This window comes from Lemur catta, chromosome 13, assembly GCF_020740605.2.
Source record: "Lemur catta isolate mLemCat1 chromosome 13, mLemCat1.pri, whole genome shotgun sequence".
Classification (NCBI taxonomy): domain Eukaryota; kingdom Metazoa; phylum Chordata; class Mammalia; order Primates; family Lemuridae; genus Lemur; species Lemur catta.
Window position 1 is genome coordinate 28,532,290 of NC_059140.1, and position 10,197 is coordinate 28,542,486.

The 10,197-nt window shown below is 32.3% G+C and overlaps 1 non-coding gene across 1 annotated transcript; it reads left to right on the forward strand.

The window, feature by feature from the left end:
- Positions 1 to 3,086: 3,086 nt before the first annotated feature.
- LOC123649523 lies at positions 3,087 to 3,294 on the forward strand. The gene has a single exon (XR_006739031.1). It is a non-coding gene; the product is annotated as a small nucleolar RNA U3 (small nucleolar RNA).
- Positions 3,295 to 10,197: the final 6,903 nt, after the last annotated feature.

Consider the following 10,197-nt stretch of genomic DNA (forward strand, 5'->3'; position numbering starts at 1 on the left):
CTTTTAGTGGATCAGCCACTTCTCTGTCCCTTGATCTTGTTAACAACTTTATATGTTTTGTCACATACACATCAAATGTTCTTGGCCTTATCTTCAGGCCTCAGTTACATATTATCTTCCCATTGAAGCCTTTCCTAATCACCCCGATGTAAGCTTTCCCTGCCAACATAATTTTCTATTGAATCATCCTGTTTATTCTTTTTTTTCACAATTTATTTTTTTTTATTTTATTTATTTTTTATTTAATTTTTTTATTTCAGCATATGGGGGTACAAATGTTTAGGTTACATATATTGCCCTTGCCTCACCGAAGTCAGAGCTCCAAGCATGTGATATATGTATACCATGGAGTTCTACTCAGCCACAAAAAACATTCGTGATCTAGCACCTGTTATATTATCCTGGATAGAGCTGTTTATTCTTCCATTACATTTATCACAATCTAAAAATTCTTCTTAACTTACTGGTTACATTTTTATACTTCATTAAAATGCAAGCTCTTTAGAGTCATTAAGCTTTTCTGACTCAATATATACTCTTAGTGCTTAGAACAGCACTTGAAAATAAAAATTTAGGCATTTGTGCCGCTAAAAATGTTTAGCATTAGATTAATTGAACAGAAATTTGGCTGGATCTCTTCTAGTAGTTTTGATCTTTGATTCTCAGAAACATATTACTTAAAAATGGATGCAACATCTATTTCAACCTGTGTAGAAATAACACACACACACACACACACATTCTGTCTCTCTAAAACTTGCTTCTGAATAATCTGTTTAGGATTATATTTGACTTGAATAAGTAACACTTAAATTAGTTAAAGATAAAATTAAGAGCATGTATTTCTTAAAATATTCTTATAATCTTGTTTATAATCATGCACACATAAAATAAGTTGTTAACTAGTAGACTTTTGTGATGTTTGATATCTTAGACCTCGGGTCCCCAACCCTTCGGGCCATGGACTGGTACTGACTGGTCTGTGGCTTGTTAGGAACTGGGCCACACAGCAGGAGGTGAGAGGCAGGTGAGCAAGGGAAGCTTCATCTGTATTTACAGTGGTGCTCCCATCTTTCACATCACTGCACAAGCTCCGCCTCTCGTCATATCATGGTGGCATTAGATTCTCATAGGAGCGTGAACCCTACTGTAAATTGTATATCCAAAGGATCTAGATTGTGCACTCCTTACTAGAATCTAATGCCTAATGACCTGAGGTGGAGCTGAGGTGATGATGCTAGTATTGGGGAGTGGCTGCGAATAGATTATCATTAGCAGAGAGGTTTGAACAATAAATGTAATGCACTTGAATCATCTCAAAACTATCCCCTGCTCCTCGTTAGTTGAAAAACTATCTTCTGTGAAATTGTCCCTGGTGCCAAAAAATTGGGGGACTACTGTCTCAGACCACAAAATTAAGCAACATATTTTAAATGTGGGATTCACAGAACAATCTGACTTTTAAAGAATTTTTTATAACATGCTATTGAGTTTGCTAGAGCCATCTGGACTCAGACCGTGTATCTGGCACATAGTTTTCTAAACATACTCATTTTAAAATTGAAATTTAAACTCTGTACTGGAAAATATGCAATAAAAGTAGATTCACCACAATGTACTTTTTAACTTAACAAAATAAAAGCATTTAAATTAAAGAATAAATATCTAAAAGTAATGAGAGGTAGAGGTAAGGTGTAGCAGGTAGGCTGTGAATGAGTGGATAGGTTCATTTCACTGGGTGTAGACAAAGAAGGCCAACTTGGCCCTGAGTCCAAAGTACACTTCCCAAACCAGCCTTAGCAGTGATAACATTAATGTTTTAAGACAATATATGCCTTGAAACACTCAAGTTATATGGAGTATGGCTGCCTATAAGATGCCCCCTAAAATGATTTCTTGTACAATCTTCTCCCCTCCTGTAATTTGCCTCTAACCAATAGAAAGAATATGGCAATATTGAGGGAATATTACCTTCATGATTAGATGATGAAAGATTTACTCCCTTCTTGCTAGACAACTCTCTCTCAAGAACAATTTAAGAAAACTAAAATTGGCTGCATACTGTGAATAATTACTTGCAGGATGTATGGGACTTACAGGAATCTAGAATGTCAGAGATGATATCCAGGTTTGCAATTTGGGTCACTGTATCACTTTTGGTGTCATTATTAAAAATGGGAAATGAAGAAACCAACTCAAATTTGGGGAAACCTTTAATAATTTTTGGTTTTAAAATTATTAAGTTTGATGTAGCTGCAAGCATGCAAATAAATGTATCTAACAGGTAAATTTATATCAAGACTGAACATCAAGGCTAGAGATATGAGCGTTTTGAAATGATGTGAATGTGTGCTATCTCTATAGGAGAGCGAGTGATAAGCAGAACAAATGTGCAAGAGCTGTCAGTGGAGAATAGATTCATGCAGGTATTTAAATAATACTTTTTTAAAAAATAAAGAAAAATTAGTTCCATGAAAGTCAAGGGAGTAAGGCAGCACGACTCAAGTTGTGATCAAAATGATACTATCATATATATTTCAAAAATTATTTTGTAACTATGTGTTTGAGTCTTTGCATGGTATATCTTTGTCTGTATTGGTATTTAAAAATCCTTAAGTTACCTAAGTTTACTTAACAGTTTGTCTCCAATTTATTTTAACATGATATTTGGTTGACAATTTGCATATTAACATCTTTGGAAACACTGGGCCAGTGTTTCAGTTTGGCATAGAACGTGAACAACTGAACATACAGCACTGAACACAAAATATGCTCAATGGAGCAGAAATGTATAAGAAGAAAATGATTAAATATGTTTATTGAATTTTGCAGCAGGAAAGGTGATAGCTTTCTTTTACTAGGAAGTTTTGTAGGAATAAAGAAGATAGAATTTAAATTACACACAGCCAAGGAGTTAATTGGAAGTTAGTAAATAATGGCATCAGAAGGAACCGAGTTCATGAATCCATGATTTTTAAAAAGTGTAAAAATATTGTGGCAGAGGAAAATAAATACTCATGTCGGGTTTTTACAGAATAAGAGAAATTTGAGCTGGTTATTTAAATGAGACTAAAGAATCACAAAAAAAGACTATACTTTCAGGGGTCATTTCTATAGTTCATTACTAGAGAAGTTTCTCGGAACGTGTGGAGCACTAGAAACACAGAGGAGGCACAGGCACAGCATTCTTTCCCAGCCAGCTCTTGGTGTTGCCTCCCTGCCACTGCCATTTGCCACTGATGATGATTATTTTCTTCTGAGAGAGTAAGAGGGAGAGGACACAGTCTGAGTGGTTTCCATAATATTAATAACAATAATAAATAAATTAAATCCAATTAAATGTTTAAAAAATCACAGAGAATAAAAACAACAAAGGGGCATAAGAAAGTAAGGGTCAGAAAGATGTAGAAAAGTACATCAGATAACAAATAGAACAAGATTCCAGAAAATAATGGAAAAAATGTTTTAAGGGTCATTGGCAGAAGGGATTGCAGTGACAAAGGATCTCATTCATCAAAACTGAAGGAAAAACAATAAGCACCGGTTGCAATGCTGGACAATGACAGATTCATTCTTCTAAAACATAGGGCAAATTCAAAAATATGATGTAATTCATTTAATACATTACATAAACCAAATTTGCATGTAATAAATACATCTTTAACCATACAGCACACAGGGTACGGTAGGCAGTAGCATAAACAAAAAATAAACAGGTGTTAAAATTTTAGGCAGGCCATTAAAAAATTAGTTTAAACAGTTAAATGCAAGAACTCACAGAAATAATATTATTTTAAGTCTGGTTTGCCTGCTTTATCAAGCGAAGCACTTAATAGTCTCCTTTTCTCAGTGAAGGGAAACAAAACAAAATAAAACAAAAAACTGTGAATGGTCCTAATTACCTGTCAGGAAAGAAGAGAAGATCTAAGGATAAGAATGGCAATCTTACTTTACTTTCAACCTCATTCTCTCCTTCTGTTGACAAATATGGAGGCTGTTGACAATTATTTGATTTTATTTGAGGCTGATTTGTCACTATTGATTCAAATTAACCAACCTTGTTTAAAGTTAAAATAGTATAAATTAAGAGCTAAATTTCCTCCAAGTTTTATATATTAGTCAAGTATGTGTATAAAAATTTTTTCAAACTTTAAAAGCAATACATCCTTCTTGCAAAATTATTACTCCATATTGATTTAGCAATAAAAAATGAGGTTTATAATAGCATCCGACTTGTAGGGATTGATGTAAGTATTTGATCATTATTAAAATACTTCGGTTTCTGGCTAAGATTTAGAAATAGAGATGATCTTTAGTCTCCCACCTGAATCAAATAAAAACATGGACAAAACAAATGAAATTTTTAAAAAGATTTTGGGTGTCAGGCAAGCAACAAAAATGACGGGAAGGATAGGAACTCAGGTGGAAATCTAAAACTACACACACACATTCCCCCCTCTCCGCCGCCACATATTAACACACAAATGAATAGCACCCGGTTTTGAAACTACATGGTAAATATATGATTGTTAGTTATTATTTTAATATCTATAAAAGATAATTGTTTAAAAAATAGTAACAGTGCATGAGGTTTGTAATTTATGTATAAATGAAGTATATGCCAATAGCTTAAAGTCTGGGGGGGAAGAAATGGAAGTATGCTACACCCGAAGTATAAGTTCACTATACCTGAAGTAGTACAATATCACTTAAAAATAGGTTATAATAAGTTAAATATATACACAATAAACCTTAAAGCATGCACTAACAAAACAAAAAGTTATAATAGTGAGTCAACAAAAGAAAGGAGAGAATCATAAAATTAAAAAAAAAATTAAGGTGATAGAATAAAAATGAATCCATCTCTACTAAAAATAGAAAGAAATTAGCTGGACAACTAAAATTATATAGAAAAAATTAGCCAGGCATGGTTGTGCATGCCTGTAGTCCCAGCTACTCAGGAGGCTGAGACAGGATTGCTTGAGCCCAGGAGTTTGTGGTTGCTGTGAGCTAGGCTGATGCCACGGCACTCTAGCCCAGGCAACAGAGTGAGACTCTGTCTCAAAACAAAACAAAACAAAGAAAAAAACCTAAATATAGAAATACCATATGATTCAGTAATCCTACTTCTGGATATACACCCAAAGGAATTGAAATTAGTATAACTAAGAGATATTTGCACTTCCATGTCCACTACAGGATTATTCACAATATCCCACATATGGAAATAACTTAAATGTCTATTAGTAGACGAATGGATTAAAAAATGTGGTATCTATGCACAATAAAATACTATTTAGCCTTCTCACTACAAAGAAATGATAAATATTTGAGATGATAGATTTGCTAATTATGCTGCTGTGATCATTCTATAATGTATACATGTATTAAAATATCACATTATACTCCATAAATATACACAATTAATTATTTATCAATTAAAAATAAGATAAACTTAACAGATACTCCATGTCAAAACCAGTCAAAATATAGCTGAATGTCAAGCAAAATAATGTCAAGAGCAAAAATTATGGCCAGGTATAAAAATAACCATATCTTAATAATAAAGAGAACACATAATAATCCCAAACAATATGGACCTAATGAGAGAGTTTTAATATGCATGAGAAAGCTGATAGAATTTCAAGAATCAGTCAAAGTTGTATTAGATATTTCAAGACTCTTCTCTCAATAATTAATGCAACAAATAGAAAATAAGTAAAGATGTAATAGATTGAACATGCTTAATCATCAAAATAATATTTATGTAACACCTCTCCCATCACCAGCAAAACACACACCATTTTCAAGCACTTGTGGAATATTTATGCATATAGAACAAATTCTAGATCATAAGTCAACTCTCAGTAAGTTGAAAAGAATTCAAGTCAGATAAATTATATTCTCTAACCACAAAAATTAAATTAGAAACCAACAAAATAAAAACTACTGAAAAATCCCCAAATACGTGGAAGCCAGATAGCCTACTTCTAAATAATCCATCTCTAAAATAAATCAAAATTATAAAATATTTTGAACTAAATGAAATTGAAAACAACATATCAGAATGTGCGAGCTATTGTTAACATATTATGTAGTTGGAAACCTAGTGCTCTAATTGCCTATATATAAAAAAATTATAAAAAAATTTCAAATCAATGATATCAGCTTAGAATCTAAGAAACTAGCCAGAGTAAAGCAAAATATGTAGAAATCAGGAAAAAATGAAATAATAAATGCATGAGAACAATCAATGAATTAGAAAAATATAAAGAAAATGAATAAATCCAGAACTTGGATCTTTAAGGAGACCAATAAAATTGATAAACTGATTGCAAGAAACAAAAAGAGGGAATACACAATTTACTATTATCAGAAGTGGTAGAGGATACATTCCTAGCAATTGTACAGATAGTACAAAGATAATAAGGAATCATTATGAACAACACTATTTCTAACAGTTCGACAACTCATTACTTGAAAGACAAAAATAGCCAAAGCTCACTCAAGAAGAAATATTGAAAAAGATAAGATTAAGATAGTGAAAATAGATCCCAGAAACTAGGAGAAAATATTCTTAATGTTGAAGAATAAATGTCTTCTTCCTAGGACTGGGAACAATTCAAGAACGTCCTATCTATTATTTCAACTCAACCTTGTACTGCATGTTCTAGTCAGTGTAATTAAGCAGCAAAAAAGAAGTAGGAAGAATAAAAAAAAGCAAAAATGTAGACAATCTTACAAAATCTACAAAAGATGCTATAATAAGTAAGTGAGAATACAGAGAAAGACGTATGGGAGGCTGTAAGGAGATTCATGCTCTTTATTTATATTGACTGGTTTTATGGTATCTTGGGTATATATGTTGACACATATGTCAACAACAAAATCGTATAATTTAAATGTGTGTATTTTATTAAATGTGTGTCCATTATACCTCTATAAAAGAAGAATCAACAACATTTTCAAAAATTTTTATATTTTTCTTTTTATTTTTTAGTTGATGCATAATATTTTACATATTTATGGGGTACAGGTGAGTATTTTTACATGATAAAATGTGTAATGATTAAGTCATGGTATTTGGGGTATCCATCACCTAGAGTATTTATCATTTCTATGTGTTGGTAACATTTCTAATCTTCCCTTCTGGCTACTCAGAAATATACAATATATTGTTACCAACTATACTCACCTTGTTTCTATCGAACAACAGAATTTATTCTCCTAACATTAAGTTTGTACTCATTCACCAACCTCTCCTCATCAATTTACTTTCTTCATGAAATATATAATTTATTAGTTTCATGACAACTCTACAAATGTAAACCACCTCAATGTTTTTGCATCAAAACTTTCTTTACTTATTCCTTGGTTTTGAATTGATAATTATCTAGGTTTATTATTTTTCAGACTGCACTTGGAAGTCAACCGTTCTGGCCTTTATTGTTGCCTTTGAGAAAAAGCATTGTATTTTTGTACATTATGCATCTCGTTTTTAATTTTTATTGTTTTTTATTTCAGCATATTATGGGGTATGAATGTTTAGGTTACATATATTTCTTTTACCCTACCTGAGTCAGAGCTTCAAGCATGTCCATCCCCCAGATGGGGAGATACCATTTTGCATCTTTTTTTTTTATTAATTTTAAGATTTTTCACTGGTATCATTTTTCTTGGGGGGGAGGGTGCTATATCTCTTTGATATAACTGAACTTGGATTTCTTTTCATTTATCACATGTTGGTGTCATATTGGGTTTCTTGAACCATTATTTTTTATATTTCTCAGTCATAATTTTGAATACTGACTTCTTTTCTTCATTACTTTTGAAATTATTTTAGATCTATTTTGAAAATGTCTTAATCTTGCATTCATATTTTTCAACTCTGCATTTTTCTCAGCTGTACATTTTGACATTTCTTTATATTATCTTTCAGATTATGAATTCTTTATTTAGCTTATTTTCTCAGCCCATTAAATTTTCAATTTTATAAATATATATCTAGATGTTCTATTTGTTTATTATTTTCAGATTTGACAATTATTTCTTTAATATAATAACCTTGATAGTTCCCTTTGGTTTTATTTGTATTTCTGTATTTTATTATTATAGTATTATTTATTTTACTTATTTCAAATAAACGTTTCTATTATGCCAAGTAAAGTGTGATTCATCTTGTTCAATTGACTCTCATTCATAATTAATTATTGCTGACTCCATTCATGCTTAGTTATTTCTTCATGAATTTTAAGTTTTTTATCCTGAGCTCATCTTGAGTGGGGCTGTTTCTCCAGTTTACATTCTGCCATGATACCGGGGTTGTGAGATTGTCTCTCAATAGCATTTTGTATTTTCTTCTTCCAGACATCTCAGTGTTTTTATGTTAATTTCTTAAGTTATACATCCTGCAGCATATGCAATTTCAAACTATAAATAAATGCAAAACACAGACTCAAGATTATGGTATCTCAGGGGATATATTTATTCTTTCCCCAAAGTACAAACAAAAATAAGCTTTCTTTTCATCTTGCTATGCTAGTAGCCAGAAATTATTTATTTCTCCTGTTTATATTCCTTAAAGAAAATATAAGTTCCAACTTCAATTCTCATATTCCCAAGGCCTTATTTCTCTGATCTCCTCATAATCATAAATACCCAAGGCCCTCACGATTACCAGATCTAATGATTGTACTTCCAGTGCTGTTCCAGCATTAGTGTGTATGTTTATGACATTTTATTCCTCACCTGTGGATTTACCTTAGTTTCTGTAAGTTCAGCTCTGCATTAAATCTTTCCTCTATAATAACTGGTATTTATTACTACATAATTAGAAAAAAGCAGCATATTTCTGGCTATCTGTTTTGTAAGCACTAGCAAAGTACTTTAAATTTTTAGCATTTAGTTTCTGTACAGATACTAATATTTGAAGCCTACCATGACATATCTCCGAGGGCAGGTTTCTTCCTGTTGGTATTTTTAGGCACTGGGGTACCAGCTACCTATTTCTTCTAACATGATATTCAGATCTTATGTTTCTCTTTTGCATATTTTTTGTGTTTTCTAGCTAGTTATTTTTCTTCCAGGAATGAGAGCTCAGCGTAACTGCAGCATTTGGTTAGAGGCTATTAATATACCAGTTTTAAAAGATAATTTAGAGAAAATTGTTTTCACCCATGAAGATTCACATTGCATCTGCTTCCATCAGGTGTGGTGTTTTTCCCTTCCTCTTCCCTGAGGTGAGAAATAGGCCTTATTTTTTTTTTTTCCTAGTGGCCTTTGTTATTCAAGAAAAGTAAGGGAGCCAGATGGTATCAAAGTGAATGTGTGAATCAGGTTGTGAAAGATGAGCTTCCCCATGTAGGAATGAACTCCTATCTGGCTCCAGTAAGACAGCTTGCATGGTGGTTTTTCAGTTTAATAGACCCACAAGATGAACTTTTTTCATAAGGCTAGTGTTTGGCTGTTAATTATCCAATAATATTTCCAGTGAAATTTCAAATTTCTCCTCTACTGTACATAATAACTAACTTTCAATAAAATATCTCATTTTATAAGCCCATTTAATTTAGGTTATAATGCTTACATGACTTTGGTCTAGGGAGAGTGAACAATAGATTGAAGTCCCAAGACATTCCATGTCTCATTTAATTTCTGTTATATTAGACCAATTTTTGACCAGTTCAAGTATGAGTATGTATCTGATGGCTAATCCTGCATTGAATTGTCTCTATTTCATATCAGTGTATGGAAAATGTTTTGAACTTCATTAGGGTCATGCTACTGGCAATAATATCAGGAAGCATTCTGGCCAGGACTCAACCCCATCTCTAGTTTTCAGGAAGGAGAAAGTGACTTTCTTGTGTGTGATTTTTGTAGATAATTACTAGACTTTTGGTTTTAAATGGTTTCAAGAGCTCAAACTCTGCTACCTACCTTCATATTTATATTATAAATTTAGTGTTTCCTGAATCTTTTCCACAATTTTCCAAGTTTGTTTTGGCTCTCATGCAATTGATCCATTCTTTTTCTTCTACCAATGCATTTGAGGATAACTAATTGATTTTATTATAGTGCCTGAATAGACTGAAAGTCAGGAAGCCAGAAGTATGTTGACTCCCAATGGAGGCCCAGGGACACCATTACACACAAAGATATCCTTGCTAATGCAAAGCTGTCACTTCTATTTCCCTCAAA